The following is a 22,108-nucleotide window of genomic DNA, read 5'->3' as shown; positions in this document are numbered from 1 at the left end:
CCCACCCAATACACGCTTAAAAAAACCTAACACTAACCCCCTGAAGATCGACTTACCGGGAGACGTCTTCATCCAAGCCGGGCTGAAGTCCTCAACAAAGTCAGGAGAAGTCTTCATCCAAGCTGGGCGAAGTGGTCCTCCAGACGGGCAAAAGTCTTCATCCAGACAGACGGCATCTTCTATCTTCATACATCCGGCGCGGAGCGGGTCAATCTTCAAGACAGCCGACGCGAAGCATCCTCTTCTGCCAACGGACTAACGACGAATGAAGGTACCTTTAAGTGACATCATCCAAGATGACGTCCCTTAGATTCCGATTGGCTGATAGAATTCTATCAGCCAATCAGAATTAAGGTAGAAAAAATCCTATTGGCTGATCAGTTCAATCCTATTGGCTGATCCAATCTATTGGCTGTTTTGTACTTTAGTTAATTTAATTTAGCAAATTGTATGTAATTTATTTAATTGTATTTAATTTAGTAAATTTATTTAATTATAGTAAAGTGTTAGGTGTTATTGTAACTTAAGTTAGGTTTTATTTTGCAGGTACTTTTGTATTTATTTTAGCTAGGTAGTTATTAAATAGTTAATAACTATTTAGTAACTATTCTACCTAGTTAAAATAAATACAAACTTGCCTGTAAAATAAAAATAAACCCTAAGCTAGCTACAATGTAACTATTAGTTACTATTAGTACTATTAGTACTTTTAATAGGTATTTAGTTTTAAATAGGAATAATTTAGTTAATGATAGTAATTTTATTTAGATTTATTTAAATTATATTTAAGTTAGGGGGTGTTAGGGTTTTACTTAGGTTTAGGGGTTAATAACTTTAATATAGTGGGGGCAGCAGATTAAGGATTAATAAATGTAGGTAGGTGGCGGCGATGATAGGGCTGGCAGATTAGGGGTTAATAATATTTAACTAATGTTTGCGAGGCGGGAGTGCGGCGGATTAAGGGTTAATATGTTTATTATAGTGGCAGCAACATTGGGGGCAGCAGATTAGGGGTTAAAAAGTGTAGGTAGGTTGCAGCAACATTGGGGGTGGCAGATTAGGGATTGATAAAAATAATGTAGGTGTCGGCGATGTTGGGGGCAGCAGATTAGGGGTTCATAACTATAATGTAGGTGGCGGCGGTATCCGGAGCGGCAGATTAGGGGTTAATAAATATTATGCAGGTGTCGGCGGTGGCAGATTAGGGTTAATAAGTGTAAGATTAGGGGTGTTTAGACTCTGGGTTCATGTTAGGGTGTTAGGTGTAAACATAAATTTTCTTTCCCCATACGAATCAATGGGGCTGCGTTACTGAGTTTTACGCTGCTTTTTGGCAGATGTTAGACTTTTTCTCAGCCGGCTCTCCCCGTTAATTCCTATGGGGAAATTGTGCAGGAGCACTCTACACCAGCTCACCGCTGATTTAAGCAGCGCTGGTATTGGAGTGCGGTAATGAGCAAAATTTTGCTCAACGCTCACTTCTAGTCTTTTAACGCCAGGTTTGTAAAAACCCGTAATACCAGCTCTGCATGTAAGTAAGCAGTGAGCAAAAACTGCTCGTTAGCACCGCATAGCCTCTAACGCACAACTCGTAATCTATTTTTAAAAAAAAATAACATTATTGTTTAAAAAAAAAAAAACTTACCATTACAAAAAAGATTAAGACATTAAGAAAAAAACATTAAAAAAAATATTTCTAATACAAATAAATTATTATTATAGAGGTTCTTATAATTTGTAATAAATCATTATAATATTGAATTACATTTTCTAATGTTTACTTATTATTAATAATATTTTTTTCAATATTCTATATAAAATAAATACTTAACATACGTCTCAATATAACTCCTGCCACTTTTAGCGCATATGAAGAATGCAGTTATTTGTATTAAGGCTCATAAATTGTATGCTTAACCCTACAGGAGTTATATTATATGTGTTACATATTTATTTTATATGAAATATATGGAAAATATTATTAATAATTAATAATAATTGGTAAACATAGAAACATTTAATTAATTATTATAATTATTTATTACAATTTATATGAACCTCTAAATTAGTTATTTATTTTTATTAATAATCAAAGAGCAAGACCATAAGAGAAGAGGTGAGAAGTTTGGTCAAGAATTTACATAATATCATGAGCATATCCATATACAACAATTATGATCTATTTATCAATCTGTGGGTGCAGCTTTGGAACATCTTCATTACAAGATCCTATGAGCTAGCCTGCATCTGATAGCTCTGAGCTGGCAGATTGATTTGAGGGTTAATTTCACAATTTTAATTATTTTAATGTGTAATTGGTAACTTCATGCATATGTATATACATGCTTGTAGTGTATATTATATATTTACAATTTTAGCTTTTTACAGGGCATGCTCAAAACATAGACAACACAAATAAGACAAACAGTTTTTTTTTTTTTAATAATGGCTTGTTCACTCACCAAACAAAAAGCACTTATTAGACAACTATATTCATTCAAATTTAAAATTGATTGGTGTACCTTCAACTTTCACTGTAGGCTTAGGTTTTTAGTGTTCAGGTATAGGTACCTTTTTCACACTTTTCACAAAGGTAACCATTTTTAGATACCGAGAATGTCCACAATACTGCCTAATTATATACACTAAATAGATAAAATGTAGATACCTGAAAATCACACATATGCGAGTGTGTTTCACATCCCTTTGCAAATCTATGAGCATTTCACATGGATACCCCCCTTCCCATTGCAACTAAAACTGCCGCAACTCTTCTGAAAAAGGCTTTACACAAGGGTCAAAACATGTTGAGATCTCAGTCAGCATATCCTAAAAGTGCTCTAATTAAAGGCACAGTCAACAACAGAATTTGTATTATTTAAAAAGATAGATAATCCCTTTATTACCCATTCCCCAGTTTCGCATAATATTAATATACTTTTTACCTCTATGATTACCTTGTATCTAAGCCTCTGCAGACTGTGCCCTTATTTCAGTTCTTTTGACAGACTTGCATTTCAGCCAATCAGTGCTGGCGCCTAGGTAACTCCACGGGCATCAGCACAATGTTATCTATATGGCATACATTAACTAATGCCCTCTAGTGGTGAAGTAATTTAAAAATGCATTCAGATAGGAGGCAGCCTCCAAGGGCTAAGAAATTGGCATATGAGGCTACCTAGGTTTAGCTTTCAACTAAGAATACCATGAGGGATATTTATCAAGCCGTCAACTATACTGCATTCAACAGCACCAATACGCTCGCCTAACATCGCGGCCACTGACCTGAATACGCTCTCCTTATTTATAAAAATAGCTGTCAAAAAGCCGCGCACCAAGTACGGGCGATGAGCAGCGGACTGTTGTTAACTAACAGTCATCGATCTCGCTGCTATTTGGCTTATTCCCAACTTTATTTATACCCTGTCACTAAACACTGTCACTATACTAAAATGTTTAACACCTATCCCGCCGCTCCCGGACCCCACCGCAACTAAATAAAGTTATTAACCCCTATCCCGCCACTCCTGGACCCCTCAGCAACTAAATAAATGTATTAACCCTGCCAGGTAATATTGCTCACTTGTGCTGCACACATTACCTATGTGCTCCACTTGTAATATTGCTAACATTATCAGCTAACAATTCTGTCTTATTTTTTTGTCTTTTCTGTCTGAGCATCCCACCTGTATCCTGTAGTCTAACCACAACGCTCATCCTGTACAACGTTCATCCTATAGCCTAAACCACAAAGCTCAGAACTAAATGTCATGACCTATAACATACTACCTACAGGTTTCCTGTAAGTGCTAACTTACGTTTTTCCTCTCTTTTTTATTACAAATATTATCCTGTATTATGATATGTTATACTATGTGCCAAATAAGGGTATCAGGAAGGATATTAGTGTATTTGCTTAGCCAATAATATTCTGTTACGTATCAGACGCCTGCGTGCATCCATGTCTATATAATTTGCTGTAGCACCCCATAATAAACGAACATTTGCTAATGATAACCTGCCTGTGTATGTTATTTTGGTAATTGTTCCCGGACGTCCGAGAGGTCACTGCTTTCTCCAAGACTCATCTTCCAAGTATTGCCCCGTGTATTCCTAACAATCTGGTGTCAGAATCGTGGGATCGACCACTACAGGAGCCTCCGACAGGGTGAGTAATTTTGTCTATATATTGTGACTTGATTTCTGTGCCCTGTGGGAGGCCCATTAAGGCCGATATTCAGTTAGTTGGGGAATTTGTCCTTGGTGGACCCGGGTGGGTAAAAAGTGTCTAGGGGAGACCTCCGCGGAGCTTAAGGTCTAGGTTTAATTTGGCCCTCTGAAGTCTTGGTTGAAACCAGTATCTTACCGCTGCTATTTATGTTATATGTTTTGTCTTGTCATTGCAATTCTATTATAAGTACATATACGCAGGTGTAAGACGCACCGTTTACCGTGTCGAAGGCCACCGCCTAATGATACGCAGATAGACGATAGCACGGCGACACCTGTATGGAATGTGCACTTTTGCTTCTTATTGTAATTGTTCTGTTATTTGAGTCATATGTATCATGAAGTTATTTGTCTTATATGTTGTATATTACTCATATTGTATACTGTTTTTATTTTAATATTGTGATTCTATTATGAGGACATAGACACAACTCGTGTCCTGTGTTCACTATCGCTCACCATTTCTTATTGTATTTTCATTGTATATTTCATTGCTGCTACTCTATTATAAGGACATAAGGACTTTAACGTGTCCTGTGTCTACTATTGCATGAGCTAGTGGAGACAACAACTGAATTTAAGTACTAGATACTCCGTCCTGGCTAGCAGTTTTGAAGACTACACGTAACAGTGTATGAAACAGCTGTTGTTAGTGACGGATTAGTCGGAACTTGCCTCCATTAGACGCTAAATCCCTTTGATTGTGTGTTTGTGTAACGGTATTACTGGTCAGGGGTCATGGGGACCGGTCAAAGCAAACAAAACCAAACTGAGGGAGAAACATGTAAACAATTTGTGGCCAGGCAGGAAAATGATGGGTGGGCAATGGTCATCCCATTTGTAGATAATGTCAGTGGGTGGACAGAGCATATAGACCCCAGAAATGCATTTCCAAGGAGCGGCTGTAATTGTAAATTTCATAAAGACATGTTAAGAGATTTATGTTTAGGAGAAGAAAAAGCATTTGATTTGTATACAGGAGATCCCGATTGGGACATGCAATACATGGGACAAGCCGCTGAGTATTGGTTAAAATATTGTGACGGATACAAATCTAATGGCAATAATAGACACAGTAAAATAGATAAATCTAAACTTTCTAGAATTATTTTTCATCCTCCTCCAATAATCTATTCGAAACATGTCCCAGATACAATGGCCACTGCCCCACTGGCTGCGCCACCGCCATATGCGGGATTATATCCAAGTATTACTAATCACAACGATGATGATATAATTGTGGCTTACAATACAACCAGAACACGTCCACCCCTCCACTTAATGGAAGCCTACAGGGGGCTGAGGCACCTGCTGACGTAAGTGTCCAGGAACCTCGTAGAAATGAGCCTGGTCCTAGGAATGACCAGGGTGGTTGGGCAAGAGAAGCACCAAATTTTGTAGTTACATCTAGTGGCCGTGTTAGTAGCCATCCAAGGAGATATAGTGATTATGACTACAGCCCACATCCAAATGTAACTATGCCAGTCCATGGAATTCACACTCCCGAGTCTCGGATGTATCTATCCGCGATAAGACCAACCAAGAATTAGTGCCCTGGGTACCACAACCTATTCAAAAACATGAAGATGCAAACTGGGTAGACCCCCGCTGCATCTCCGGCACCAGTACCATAAGTACTATGCCATATTTAATTGCTGGGGACCAAATGATTATCAAACCCCTCACGGCTGGTGAATTAAGCGATATTACTAGGGATTGCCCCGACCCTTTAAGACAACCCGCTGCCTGTATACTTCACCTTAAATGGTACTTACAGGGAGCCATGTATACACAAACTGACATTAAAATGATAATTGATAAATTGTACAATTACCATGAAAACGACGAATGGGACTGGACTAAAGTCCCTACAATCGACACAAATGACACAAATACTTCAGTTACTTCATATGGTCTAGCAAACCCCGAGGTCAGAGCAACCATGTGGACACAATTAGAAACTGAAATAAAACGCTGTAGTAAGACACAACAATCTATGAGTGCAGTTTTAGCATGCAAACAGAAGCCTGGCGAGGCAATTTTAGACTTTGCTAAAAGATTTTTTAAATGTTGGACAGAGGAAGGAGGCTTATCCTCCGGGGAAGGCATGGCTGTGTTAAAGAATCAGACTATGTTAGGGTGTATGACACCTGCAGACAGCCTTTTGTTAAAACAACTCATACCCGATTGGCCCAAAATGACCTCAAAGGAATTATTATCAGCTATTGAGTCCCATCATGCTGCAGGATGTTTTGATAAAGGTGTTAAGGGTGCATATGTTCAGGTTAATGATAACACACTTCCACGCCATAGGCAAAGAGGGGGCAGAGCTAACCAGGAACACAGACGCAACATGTGTTTTAATTGTGGGGAGACAGGGCACTGGAAAAATGAATGTCCCCACCCGCCCCATAAGGGCAGGGATAACTTTTATCCTAGGGACAACCACCGATCACACTCACATTCACCACCCAGATGTGACAACCGACCACCACAACACAGAATACAATGGCCATAGGGCTGCCCGGAGGGAGGCACCCTACTCTTATCCAAGGTTACATCGTATTACCATTGTGAGCCCTTCGTTACTCTTAACATAGAGGGCTCTGAATTACAGTTCCTCGTAGATACGGGAGCTACTTGCTCCACTATCTCGGGCGAATTATACGATGGACCCTTGCGAGAGTCTAATCCCTCTGTGGGAATCACAGGTGTGCCCATTCCTACCTTCCGCACTCCACTCCTCACAGTTCAAATACCCGACTCTCCCAAAACCTTGTCCCACTCGTTCCACATTATCCGAGGTTGCCCCTTTAGTCTCCTTGGTCGAGATTTGATGGGTAAACTGGGAATAATGATGACAATATCACGGAACGGTGGAATGACGGTCGACTTTGACCTCAGTGAATCAGGCGAATCGCCCGAGGAATCACTGTCGTCAGAGACGGCCATGTTGAGCAATCAGATACATCAGGTTACTGACCATGTCCGTAACCTACCTTCAACCACAGATTTTGACACTCTATTTGACAGCGTTCCCCCTACCTTATGGTCAACAGGACCCTATGATACAGGGACCATCGACTGCACCCCATATAGGGCAACGTTGCATGAAGACTGTTCCCCAGTTTTCATTAAACAATACCCTATTAGTGAAGACAAACTGGAGGGCATAGACCCCATGATTAAGGCATTTCTGGAGAAAGGTATTCTGAAACATACCGTCTCTCCGTACAACACGCCCATTAACCCCCTGCCTAAGCCGGCGGGTGGTTACCGTTTTATTCAAGACCTAAGGGCCGTGAATAAATTAATCATACCTCTCCCTCCCTTAGTCCCGGATGTGACCGCACTACTCACGGCCATTCCACACAATGCAGAATTTTTTTCTACCATTGATTTGGCTAATGCTTTCTTCTCTATACCCGTTGATGCGGACACACAACAGTTGTTCGCCTTCGTGTATAAAGGGGTTCAAATGACGTGGTCAAAGATGCCCCAAGGCTACACGGACAGTCCGGCCGCATTCGGCCTAGTCCTCAATACCATACTCAAGAGCTGGACCAGCCCCTGTGGTTCCGTCCTTTTGCAATATGTTGATGACCTGTTATTGTGTAGTACTTCATACGATGCAGGGGAAAAGGACCTAGTGGACCTTTTGTTGTTCCTACCCCAAGAAGGGCTCAAGGTGTCTAAATAGAAACTTCAAATCTGCCAGCCACAAGTCCAGTTCTTAGGCTTTATCCTGTCCAAAGGCAAATGAGAACTCAGTGCAAAAAGAGTAAAAGCCCTCTCTAAACTGCCAATGCCAGCCACTCCCAAAGAAATGCTGACCTTTCTTGGGATGATAAACTATTGTCGACAGTGGATACCAGACTGCTCCCACTATGACTCAATCCTCCGCACCATTTGCCACAGTGACTCTCCACCCACAATTCACTGGACAGAGACTCTGACCCATGCATACAATGAACTTGCCAGGTCCATCACCACATCCCCTGCCCTCGGCCTCCCCGACTACACAAAGCCTTTTCATTTGTATGCAAAGGAAAATTGTAAAACCATGGCGGCCGTCTGTGCCCAAGAGCATGGTAGTAATTATTTCCGTCCTGTAGCCTTTTTATCTAAAAAGCTGCCCGTCCCTGTGCAGGGTATGCCTTCATGCCTGCGATCCCTCGCAGCATGTGCCATGGCCATTGAGATGTGCAAACCTATCACACTGGGACACCACTTGTTCTACATACCTCCCATCAGGTTCTGCACCTCCTTAACAATCTTCAAACACAACACATGACTGCCCAGAGACTTAGTGGTTATGAAATACTGCTTACCAGTACTTCTGAGTTAACCATTAAGTACTGTGCAACTAACTCAGGCCCAGCGTCTATTCTCAAGGCCTTGTTATCCTCTGACGTACCACAATCTGACCTCCCCCTTCATGACTGTGTTGCACTCATTCACTCCAGCACAACACGACGCCCTGACCTCCGGGACACCCCTATTCCAGGGGTCCCTGACATCTTTGTGGACGGCTCATGTAGCCGCCCAGATGACCACACGTACCTTGCAGGATATGCAGTGGTCCAACTTCCCGACATTGTCGTTGAATCTGCCTCTGTCATGCATAATTCTGCTCAGGCAGCTGAATTAATAGCTCTCACTCGAGCCTGTGAACTTTTTGCTGATGCCTCCGTAAATATCTATACCGACTCCAGATATGCCTTTGGAGTGGTACATGATTTCGGCATGATTTGGAAACAAAGAGGTTTCAAGTCTGCCGACGGTAAAAGTATCAGTCACACCACTCTCATTACAGAACTCTTACAAGCCATCCTGCTCCCAAAATAAATAGCTGTCATACACTGCCGAGCACATACTAACCTTAACAATCCTATTGCTAGGGGTAATGCATTAGCTGACACAGTAGCCAAACAAGCAGCCAAGGTATCTCCATTGCAAGACACTGTTTACCCCATGCTCATTGCACCCTCTCTGGTCGACAATGTCCTCACATCTTCACTACAGCAGTTTGCCACTGTCACTGATATCAAATACTGGGTCTCTCAGAAGCTCGAATTAAACCCCCAAGGGTTTTATTCGAAAGAGGGGAAAGGTGGGACAGTCATTGGTATCCCTGAAACCAGTGCACCCATTTTTTTTCACAAGCCCACGGTGTCATTCACCTGAGCATCCACAACACTCTAGCGTTAATCAAACCTTACTTCTGCATACAAAATCTACAGTTACATGTACAATCTTACATTAATCGTTGCATCACTTGCCTGCAAACTAAACACAACAACAAACCTGCAAAACATGACCACCTAACACCACCACCTGCACCCTTCACTCACCTGCAGATAGACTTCACACATATACCTAAAACAGGAACCAAACAGTTTTACCTGCTTGTCATAGTTGACCAATTTTCTCGCTGGCCTGAGGCCTTTCCTACTACTAGGGAAGACGCAAAAACAGTAGTGAAAAACCTTTGCACTGATGTCATTCCCAGATTTGGTTGCCCCCTGCAGATTAATTCAGACAATGGCCCAGCTTTTGTTAGTAAGGTATTGCAGGAATTGGTAGGTCACTTACAGATAAAATGGAAGTTTCACATACCATATCACCCCCAGAGCTCAGGGGTGGTGGAGAGAATGAACCGAACCATTAAGGAAAAACTCCTTAAAGCCATGGGAGGGAATTGGGTCAAATGGCAGGATCATTTACCTGCAGTTTTAGCTGAGGTACGGATGTCCCCAAGCAAATCCACTCAGCTGTCCCCATTTGAGATTTTAATGGGTAGACCGTTCCCCACCCCCTGGGTCAGGAACCCACACATAGTCACTGGTGATTTAGATTTAATCAGGGAACGATATGTACATGAACTAATCTCTGTTTTGAACGGCAACTATGGTGATGTGGCCTCTCGATTTCCTCTTCCCTCACAGGAACCAACCCACAGCTTCAAGGTCGGAGACACAGTGTGCCTCAGACAGCTGAATAAAGCAAAGAAGGGAGGCTTCCCATACGGTCCACCTACCAAAGTCATGGCCATCACTCGTACTGCCATCCTCACAGCCCAGGAGCCCATCTGGATCCACGCATCTAGGGTAAAGCTCTGTCCAAAGAGGGGTGAAGCTGGCTGTCTAGTCCCTTCTGAAACATCTGTACCGCCAGTCCAGGACGTCTCAGACAACAGTTGTGCCTAAAGAGGGGTGAAGTGTTCACAAAGTCCCTTCTGTAACACCTGTAGCATTCTCGACTGCCAGTCCAAAGAGGGGTGAAGTTGGTCGCACAGTCCCTTCTGTAACATCTATATCCACATCATGATTGCCATTCGCCCCTGCTTGGTGTATCTCTACCTCCTCACCTCCTTGCTCTTGATTGCAATACCAGCATGGATAATAGCCTCCTGCTATTATGAGACGCCGGACGAACATTATATATACGCCCCTGTTTGTAATTATTTCATCACTCCCCCTGACTCACCCCCGGAACAAAGCACAACCAGAACTCAACAACTCTGCCAGCACCACACATTCCAGCCCTCGGTAGAACCCGAAGGTCAGCAGACTGGACCCCTCCTAGGGTGACCAAGCACCTACCCTCAAAAATGGCCATTACACAAACCACAACACAACTCTCTACGACCTTTTGGTATAATTCTTCAAACATCCATGTTGCCTCTTTTGACTATTGTGACATTGTTTCATGCCCCGGGGATGTATCAACACAGTGTGCCATGTACCAAGATATCCCTTCCAGGTCTATCTATATTTGTGTAGAGGATTTTAATTGGAGTAAGAATTGTAAGTACTGGGAATCTGTGGGGTGGAATACAGGCTCAGGCCCTAACTGGGCATCTAGACCTAAGAGTGTATTAGCCAGGAGAGATATAAATGGTAAATCCTTAATTGAAAGAATGACCCTTTTTAAGAACTTGCCTTTCAGTAGGTAAACCCGGACAGAGTATGAAACTTACCTTGACCATTGAAAACCCCAGTCCAAATGATAGTGGCCCTTATATGCTCTCTTTTTGGGATAAAGGCGCCTTATCCAACGCTAAGGGTAGTTTCCAGCTCCAAGATATGGTTAATTCCTCTGAATGGAACAAAATTGTCACTACAATTTATCAACACCTTGGTCAAACCCTAATTAACACCCAGTCCCCATCTCAGGGCATGATTGCTATGGCTGATCCCTCACCAAGAGATACTATGGCCTTAGAAACAGGTTATTCAGACAGAAACCTTTGGTTAGAATGGATGGCCTTTTCAGCCAAGCAATATAATAAATCGAATTGTTATGTTTGTGGTAATGCCCGCCCCCATTTAGGTACTGTCCCCCTTAACATCCCTAGTAAGGCTGAGTCCTGCTTCCTCAGCCTGTATACTAATACCATTGTCAATCAGTCAACCTGTATTGCCTGGAAGGAAAAATACCCCATCATTAATAAAACCCCACACCTCGGTGAGGGAATTACTATATATCTTGGGAACTACACTTGCTATAGGGGCAGAGGTAAGGGTAGATTCCTAGGTAACTTTACATCTGATTACTGTTATAAGTATAGTAACCTCAACACCTATAACCACATCCAGTCGTTAGGTGACATATATTGGATTTGCGGGGATATGAAAATCTGCATTAGGCTAGAGGGACAGTGGTCTGGGGAATGTGCTCTAGCAAAAATTATCATGCCTCTCCATATTTTAGGTGTAGATGACATATACATACACACTCACCGCACCTCCTCTCATCGTACACGGCGTCAGGCTATCCCAGGTAGTTTTGACCATCATGTATACATAGACGCTATAGGGGTCCCAAGGGCGGTCCCAGATGAATTTAAGGACCATGACCAGGTCAAAGCTGGATTTGAATCCATCTTTCCCATCATAACTGCCAATAAAAATTTAGACTGGATAAACTATATATTTTATAATCAACAACGTTTTGTTAATTATACCAGAGATGCCCTTAAAGGCATTGCTGAACAACTCGGCCCAACCTTGTACATGACATTCCAAAACCGCATGGCTTTAGACATGCTCTTAGCAGAGAAAGGAGGGGTGTGTAAAGTCATTGATGATCAAACTGGTGGGTCTTGCTGTACATTTATCCCGATAACACAGGACCGACAGGGAAAGTAACGCTTGCTATTAGGAAATTGGAAGAATTATCCATTGAATTAAAGAAAAAATCAGGCGTTGATAACCCCTGGGATAAATTCTTCACTGGTTTAGGCTTGCTAGATTGGCTAAAAAATATTGGTACCTTTATTGTTTTTATTGCTCTGTTCATACTGTTCTGTTATTGTGGTTTTAAGATAATTGTTTTCTGCATTGCTAAACATACACACACACCTGCAACTCCTATTTCCCAGTGTGCACAATACTTGCAAGTTCTACCACACCAACATAATCGACATCGACAACATCGACTATACCATCCTGCTACTGCCACATACATCAATGTCCCATTCCGCTCCAGACGCTAGTCCCGTGGTAGTCATTGTTATGACTAAAGAGGGGAATTGTCAGGTAATATTGCTCACTTGTGCTGCACACATTACCTATGTGCTCCACTTGTAATATTGCTAACATTATCAGCTAACAATTCTGTCTTATTTTTTTGTCTTTTCTGTCTGAGCATCCCACCTGTATCCTGTAGTCTAACCACAACGCTCATCCTGTACAACGTTCATCCTATAGCCTAAACCACAAATCTCAGAACTAAATGTCATGACCTATAACATACTACCTACAGGTTTCCTGTAAGTGCTAACGTACATTTTTCCTCTCTTTCTTATTACAAATATTATCCTGTATTATGATATGTTATACTATGTCCCAAATAAGGGTATCAGGAAGGATATTAGTGTATTTGCTTAGCCAATAATATTCTGTTACATATCAGACGCCTGCGTGCATCCATGTCTATATAATTTGCTGTAGCACCCCAAAATAAACGAACATTTGCTAATGATAACATACCTGTGTATGTTATTTTGGTAATTGTTCCCGGACGTCCGAGAGGTCACTGCTTTCTCCAAGACTCATCTTCCAAGTATTGCCCTGTGTATTCCTAACAAACCCCTAAACCCCTGGCCTCCCACATCACTACACTTACTAAACCTATTAAGCCCTAAACCGTCAGCCCCCCACATTGCCATAAACTAAATTAAGCTATTAACCCCTAAACCTAACAACCCGCTAACTTTACATTAAATATTAACTCATCCCTATCTTATAATAAATTTAAACTTACCTTTAGCATTAAAATAAACTATATTAAACTATTAATTAACCTACCCTAACTATTATACTAAAATTATATTAAACTATATTAAAATATTAATTAACCTACCCAAACTATTATACTAAAATTACATTAAACTATATTAAACTATTAATTGACCTACCTGTTATACTAAAATTACATTAAACTACAAATTAAATTAATTATAGTACATATTTAAAAACCTAACCCTACACAAGTTATTTAAATCTACAACAATGAATTACTAAGTTACAAAAAAATAACAACTAAGTTACACAAAATAAAAAACACTAAGTTACACAAAATAAAAAACTTTTACACAAAATAAAAATAAATTATCAAATATTTAAACTAATTACACCTAATCTAATAGCCCTATCAAAATAAAAAAGCCCCCCAAAATATAAAACCCCTAGCCTACAATAAACTACCAATGGCCCTTAAAAGGGCCTTTTGTAGGGCATTGCCCTAAAGAAATCAGCTCTTTTACCTGTAAAATAAAATACAAACACCCCCCCCCAACAGTAAAACCCACCACCCACACAACCAACACCCCCAAATAAAAACCTATCTAAAGAACCTAAGCTCCCCATCGCCCTGAAAAGGGCATTTGTATGGGCATTGCCCTTACAAGGGCATTTAGCTCTTTTTCAGACCAAAGTCCCTAATCTTCAAGACATCCGGGACAGAGCATCCTCTTCTTACGATGTCTCTTGAAGAATGAAGTTTCATTTAAATGACGTCATTCAAGATGGCGTCTCTTACATTTCGATTGGCTGATAGAATTCTATCAGCCAATAGGAATTAAGATGGAAAAAATCCTATTGGTTATTGCAATCAGCCAATAGGATTGAGCTTTCATCCTATTGGCTGATCCAATCAGCCAATAGGATTGAGCTTGCATTCTATTGGCTATTCCAATCAGCCAATAGAATGCAAGCTCAATCCTATTGGCTGATTGGATCAGCCAATAGGATGAAAACTCAATCCTATTGGCTGATTGCAACAGTCAATAGGATTTTTTTCCACCTTAATTCCTATTGGCTGATAGTGTGTCTGTCTTATTGTACAGTGTTGTATGGTAATTAATCATTGTGTGTGGAGCACAGCTCAGCATGTCAGACTTATTGTATAGTAATCAATCACTGTGTGTGCACAGCTCAGCGTGTCACACTTATTGTATAGTGTTGCATAGTAATCAATCACTGTGCCTATGTACACAGCTCAGAATGTCAGACTTATGGTATAGTGTTGTATTATGATAAATTATTGTGTCAGACTTATTCTACAGTGTTGTATGGTAATAACTGTGTGTATGCTCAGCTCAGCATGTCACACTTATTGTATAGTAATCAATTACTGTGTGTGGTACACAGCTCAGTGTGTAAGACTTATTGTACAGTATAGTAATCAATCACTACTCAGCATGTTAGACTTATTGTATAGTGTTTAAATAATTAGTAATTGCTGTTTACTCTTATCCTCTTTTTGGTCATTCTTACCCTCTTTGTGTATTTTTTAACATCTATATATTCTATATATTCTTTAAGTATAAAAATATGCATTGTGCATATGAGTGTGAATTCAAGAATTCTAGAAAATAAAAAACATGGAAATTAATTGCCTAGAGTTTAAATGTTAAAAAGCAAGGAAATTCCCAACTTAAACTGCCCCTGCCCTTTTGCATGACATAATCAATGACATAACTGATTACATCACACATGACATTGTTGATGACATCATCAATGACATCACTAGTGACATCACCTTTGACATTATCAGTGGCATCAGTAGTGACATAACCCATGACATCCTCCTACAGATCAGATAAATTATATATTTTTTTAAATCATCAATAATATCACTAGGGATATCACCTGTGACATCATCAATGGTACCAGTAGTGACATAACCAAAGACAAATTTCTACACATCAGAGAAATGTGAAAAAATGTATTACAATGTATCGCAGAATATATAGTGCAATATTGTTTATGACATCACATATGATGTAATAAATGGTACCACCATATTCAGCTAAATGTAGAGCTGTATGAATGTTTCCATTAGACAAAAAGTGTGTAGTGCGATATTTAGTATGTTGTTTGTATTGACTTAAATTGATTGTATGAAATGTAGAGCAATTGATGTAGCATATCTAGATTTCAGCAAAGCATTTGCCACCATTTCACACAAACTAATTCACAAACTGTATCTATAATTATAATGGTATCAGCAAAAGTCTAGCGGGGAAAGTATGTCTGTTTGCAGATGATACAAACATTTGTAATAGAGTAGATTTTTCAGGGGGGTAGACTAAAAATTAGAAGTGATATACAACAATTGGAGGATTGGACAAATGGCTGGGATCTGAAGTTGAATACAGCAAAGTGTAAAATTTTTGCATTTAGGGAAGAAAAACCAGCGGCTGCAACTCTCTAGGAGCACGTGGCTGTGCACTGCCTAGATTTATTGGGCCAGTACCTGAATACAGGAACTTCCACCTGGAGGACTCAGGTATGTGAGTTCCTTTAAAGCTCACTTAGTCCATGGACTGAGTTATTGCTTTCTCACCTTACTCCTGAGACCAAACATAATTACCTTGATACCTGTGTATGCTCACCTTGATCCTAAGACCAAGAATACTTACCTTGATAACTGTGTATGCTCACCTTGATTCTGAGACCAAGCATACTTACCTTGATACCTGTGTTTGCTCACCTTGCTTCTGAGACCAAGCATAATTACCTTGATATCTGTGTATGTTCACCTTGCTCCTGAGACCAAGCATACTTACTTTGCTACCTGTGTATGCTCACCTTGCTCCTGAGACCAAGAATACTTGCCTTGATACCTGTGTATGCTCACCTTGCTTCTGAGACCAAGAATACTTGCCTTGATACCTGTGTATGCTCACCTCGCTCCTGAAACTAAACATACTTACCTTGATACCTGAGTATGCTTACCTGGATCCTGAAATTCAAGCAGAATAACCTGATACTAGTGTATGCCATCCTGTTCCTGAAGCTTTACCTATCTGGTATCCCATGACAGTCTCACCAACAGTACCCACTGGGTATTCTGTGCCTGTTGAGAAACCTGTTTCAACCATACCAGTGAAAGCCTTCTTTAAATCAGCTGTACCTACCTGGTATCCCGTGACAGTCTCACCAACAGTACCCGCTGGGTATCCTGTGCCTGCTGAGAAATCTGTGTCTACCATACCAGTGTCAGCCTTCATCAGATTAGCTGTACCTATTGTACCTAATAAGTACCCTGTGTTACTCTCACCTTTTGACTACTCTAATAAAAAAACAGTGTATTAGGGACTTTTTTCAGCTAAAATACTTTTAGTCGTTTGCATAAGGGCTCTTCTGTGATCTTCAATCTGCACTACCTACTGTTCCTTTTTATTTATCCCAGTAAAGCTTTCAAGAAAGACTTTCCTTGTCTTGTGTAGCTGTTCATGCATTCTGAATTTCATACAACTTATCCCTCACAGGAAAGAGGTGATATGATAGCAACTTTCCTATTAAATTGCTTAGTAAAACTGAGGCTGTGAGTATTTTACATAAAAAGGAAAATTCATGAACATAGGGTCATGATCTAAAGCTGAAGGGTAGTAGATTCAGGAGTAATTTGAGGAAGCACTTTTTTAGAGAAAGGGTGATTAATTCATGGAATAAACTTCCACAAGAAGTAGTAATGACAAACACTGTGGGGGAATTTAAGAATGTCTGGGACAAGCATAATGCTATAATACAAACTAGGTATGTTTTATACTTTTAGGAAATATTTGGCAGACTTGCTGGGCCTATGGCTCTTATCTGCCATCAAAATTTATGTTTTAATGTGTTAACTGTGACCTAAGAAAGTAAGGATGAATTATGTATGAGAGGTGTAAGAGGGTTAGGAAGATGCCCTATGTTACGAAAAAGGAGAAAAATTCTGCAGATACACCTGAGAAAACTAAGCAAGGGTTATTGTACAAGAAAAATCAAGAAGACTGGGTATGTCTGAGAAATTATTATTATTATTATCGGTTATTTGTAGAGTACCAACAGATTCCGCAGCGCTATAAACAAAGGCAGAGTACAACAAAACAATTATAGGGATCAAATGGGTAAAGGGCCCTGCCAAGAGTTGCACTGTTGTAGTCAGCTCTTAAAAAGGTGATCAACAAACAGCTGGACTCTTAGGCTTACATGCTAAGGGGGTTCAGGAGATAGCAATGGATGAGAGGAACTGGTATAAAGAAAGGTTAGCATAGGTTGTATGCATCCCTGAACAGTCTTGTGGAACGAGGCAGAGAGTTCCACAAGATGGGAGCCAGTCTGGAGAAAGCCTGTAAACAGGAGTATGATGAGGTGACAAGAGAGGAGGAGAGTAGGAGGTTGTGAGCAGAGCAAAGAGGACAGGAGGGAGAGTATCTGGAGACAAGGTCTGAGATATAGGGGGGAGCAGTGCAGTTGAGGGCTTTGTATGTCAGAATGAGAATTTTGTGTTTGATCCTAAAGGCAAGAGGAAGCCAGTGAAGGGATTGGCAGAGAGGTGCAGCAGATGAAGAGCGATGTGTAAGGAAGATGAGTCTGGCAGAGGCATTCATTATGGATTATAAAGGAGCTAGGCGGCAGGTGGGGAGACCAGAGAGGACAGAGTTGCAGTAATCGAGGCGGGAGAGAATGAGAGAGTGGATTAAAATCTTAGTTGTGTCTTGTGTAAGGAAGTGTCTAATTTTAGAGATGTTTTTTAAGGTGGAAGCGGCATGCTTTAGCCAATGACTGAATGTGAGGAGTAAAAAAAAGATCTGAGTCAAATGTGACCCCGAGACATCAGACATGCGGGGTAGGGGTAATGATTGACTTGTCGACAGTTATAGAGAGATTGGGGGTGGAGAGTTTAGAAGAAGGGGGGAATAAGGAGCTCAGTTTTGGAGAGATTTAGCTTGAGGTAGTGAGAGGACATCCAGTTGGAGATGTGAGAAAGACAGTTAGTGACACGGGTTAGCAAGGAAGGACAAAGGTCTGGTGCAGAGAAGTAGATTTGGGTGTCATCAGCATACAAATGATATTGTAAACCGTGGGACTTTATTAGGGAACCTAGTGATGACGTGTAGATTGAGAAGAAAAGGGGACCAAGGACAGAGCCTTGTGGTACTCCGACAGAAAGTGGTGACGGGGCAGAGGAGGCCCCAGAGAAGGCTACACTAAAGGTACGGTTTGACAGGTAGGAAGAGAGCCATGAGAGGGCTGTTTCACATATGCCGAAGGATTGGAGGGTTTGGAGCAAAAATGGGTGGTCAACAGTGTCAAAGACTGCGGACAGATCAAGGAGGATAAGCAGAGAGAAGTGGCCTTTTGATTTTAGTGTAAGTAGGTCATTGGTAACCTTAACAATTGCTGTCTCTGTGGAGTGATGGGGATGAAATCTAGATTGCAATGGGTCAAGGAGGGAGTTTATTGTAAGGAAATGGGATAGGCATGCATAAGCTAGTTTTTTGAGAAGCTTTGATGCAAGTGGGAGGAGGGAAATAGGGCAGTAGTTGGATGGGGAGGTAGGATCAAGGTAAGGTTTTTTGAGGATAGGTGTGACCAGTGCATGTTTCAGCGATGAGGGAAATATACCGGTGCTGAGGGAGAGGTTGAAAGTGTGTGTGAGTATAGGGGTAAGGGTGGCAGAGAGGGAGGGGAGTAGCTGTGAGGGGATAGGGTCAAGGGGACAGGTAGTGAGGTGAGAGTGCAGTATAAGTGCTGACACTTCTTCCTCAGTAATGGGGGAGAATGAGCTAAGTTTATGGTTATGTGGGTTGTGGTTGATTGAGAGCATTTAAGGGGGTGAGAGAATGGAATTATGTTTAGAACTGATTTCATTTCTGATGGAGTCTATTTTGTTATTGAAGTGGTTGGCAAAGTCTTGAGCTGACAGAGAAGTTGTATTAGGAGGTGGGGGAGGGCGGAGAAGAGTATTGAAAGTGGAGAACAAACATTTTGGGTTTGAAGAAAGATTAGAGATAAGAGTAGAGAAGTAGTGTTGCTTATGGAAATTAAGGGCAGAGTAGTAGGAGTTCAAGATAAATTTGTAATGTTGAAAATCAGCTGAACTCCTAGATTTTCTCCAGTGCCGCTCAGCAGTACGGGAACATCTGCGTAGGTATCGTGTCAAAGGAGTATGCCAGGGCTGAGGATGAGTATATGATTTCTGAGCTATGGTAAGAGGGGTGAGATTGTCAAGGACGGATGTAAGGGTGGAATTATAGTGGCAGATGGATTGGTCAGGGCAGGAAAAAGAGGAGAAGGATGAGAGGAGAGGTTTGAGGGAATTAGAAAGATGTTGTTGATCTAATGACATAATGCTTCTGTGAAGTTTGGTCTGAGGAGCAGAAGAAGGGAGAGTTGTAGGGAGGGATGATATGTTGCAAGTAAGGAGATGGTGGTCAGAAAGAGGAAAGGGGGAGTTTGTGAAGTTTGAGAGGGTGCATCGATAGCTAAAGATCAGGTCAAGGGAGTGACCATCTTTGTGAGTGGGAGAATCAGTCCATTGTGACAAACCGAAAGAGGAAGTGAGTTGCAGAAGTTGTTTTGCAGAGGAGGCAGTAGGATAGCCAAGAGGGATGTTGAAGTCACCAAGAATGAGGGAAGGGGTGTCGGAGGAAAGGAAATAAAGTAGCCAGGCAGCCAAGTGATCTAGAAAATGAGTTGAGGAGCCAGGAGGATGGTATATGACTGCAACACGTATAGAAATAGGAGAAAATAAGCAAATCATGTGGGTTTCGAATGAGGAAAATGTGAGGGAAGAGATGGGATGTATTTGTTGAAAGGTGCAACGAGAGGAAAGTAAAATACCTACACCACCTGCTTGTCTATTACCAGACCTAGGAGTGTGACTGAAGTGGAGACCCCCATGTGACAGAGCAGCAGTGTATGCTGTGTCTAGGGGAGAGAGCCAGGTTTCAGAAGGTTTAGAAGTGAGTTTGTTGCAAACAGAGCGAGAGTTCCACCGTGCACAAGTGAAAGGGGAAGTGGCTTTTGATGCAAGAGGAATGTGAGTAAGGTTGTCAGAGTTTAGTTTTTTGAGTCTGTGGGATGGTATACATGGATGTCCACAGCTAGGCAGTTGTTGGGGACCAGGATTAGGGGAGATGTCACCAGCAGTTAGTAAAAGCAAGAGGGAGACTGACATGAGATGAGATACAGATTTGCAGTAGTGAGACTGCTTTTGAGACAAGGTGCAGGGGGAGAGAGAGTGTTTAGGAATAGGTAAAGCTCATGAGTACAAAAGTAAGGTGAGTTTAAGAGAGATGGGCTCATGAACAGTGCAGGTGGAGAGGGAGAAGGAGTAATTGAATAATGTAGTTTGTTATAGAGACAGAAGGCAGCAAAAAGGAATAAGAAGATATTAGGCATGTTTACAAAAGAGGGAACCAGTTAAACACATAAGGCACAGAATTACAGTAGCAATTGCATAAGAAAACAGTAAGGTATATCAAACAAAATATTACAAAAGTACCTGCCTTTTTCTTGCCAACAGAAATGTTATCAAACCGCGCCAAAAGATACAACCACACAAACTCCTTCTCAAAAAGACGAGATCTCCCAACAGGGTCTCAATGAAAGAATCAGAAAGATGCCAAGAGAGAGCACTACAATATCCCTGCTAAGGGATAAGTTGCTTAAGGTGGTGTCCACAATATATATTAACATATAATATAAGATGAATCTTGGTAATAAAGCTGGATGTTAGAGATATGTGTAGTACAATATATAAAAATAATTTAATGAACAATATGCTAAAAATACAATATATTGATATACAATGTTTAAAACTTACAATATAAAACAATATTTAAAATTATTAGGAATACTACAAATATATGCAAGGTGGTACAGATAAAAGTCTCAATACATGGCGTTCTATTGTCTAATGCTCAGTAAAAAGGCATAAGAAAGGCATAAGATATGCGATTCTGGAGCAAATATACAGTTCTAGCAAAATTGGCCGGTGAATAGTTCAAGAAATGTCCAAAGAAAACAAGTCCCACAAACAATTGTCCAAGAATAAGTTATATTCAAATTGTATCAAAAAAGATATCAGTGGTGGTGATGGTGAATCCGTGTATGGTGGGTAATGTGAAAAATTCCAAAATATCCAAAATGTCAAAAAATATCAAAAATATATATCCAAAAGGTAATCCAAAATATAAAACAAATATGTGTATTCAAAAATTATATTGCAAATAAAAAAAAAAAAAAAAAAAAAAATTAAAACGTGTGTTTTGTAAAGAAAATGTTGCCAAAAGTGAAAAAAGGTATACACCTAAAAATATGGAGGTCTTAAAAAAGCCCTAAAAAATAAGAGAAGTGCTGAGGATGTACCCTCAGACTGGTATATGTCTGTTGAGGATCCTTTTGTATGTGAATCCTTATTATCCCATTGAGTGTAATATCCCAAATATGATGATAGTTGTGATGTTTTTGTCTGATAATTTTAACCTCTATTGATATTCTTCTTCCAGATGTAGTTTTGGTAATATAAAAGTGACATCAAAATCCAAATATGCCTGAGCCATAATACCAGTAACAATCTACGCTTTTTGGGT

Source organism: Bombina bombina, chromosome 2 (assembly GCF_027579735.1).
Source record: "Bombina bombina isolate aBomBom1 chromosome 2, aBomBom1.pri, whole genome shotgun sequence".
Classification (NCBI taxonomy): Eukaryota; Metazoa; Chordata; class Amphibia; order Anura; family Bombinatoridae; genus Bombina; species Bombina bombina.
This window is presented reverse-complemented; position numbering follows the sequence as displayed.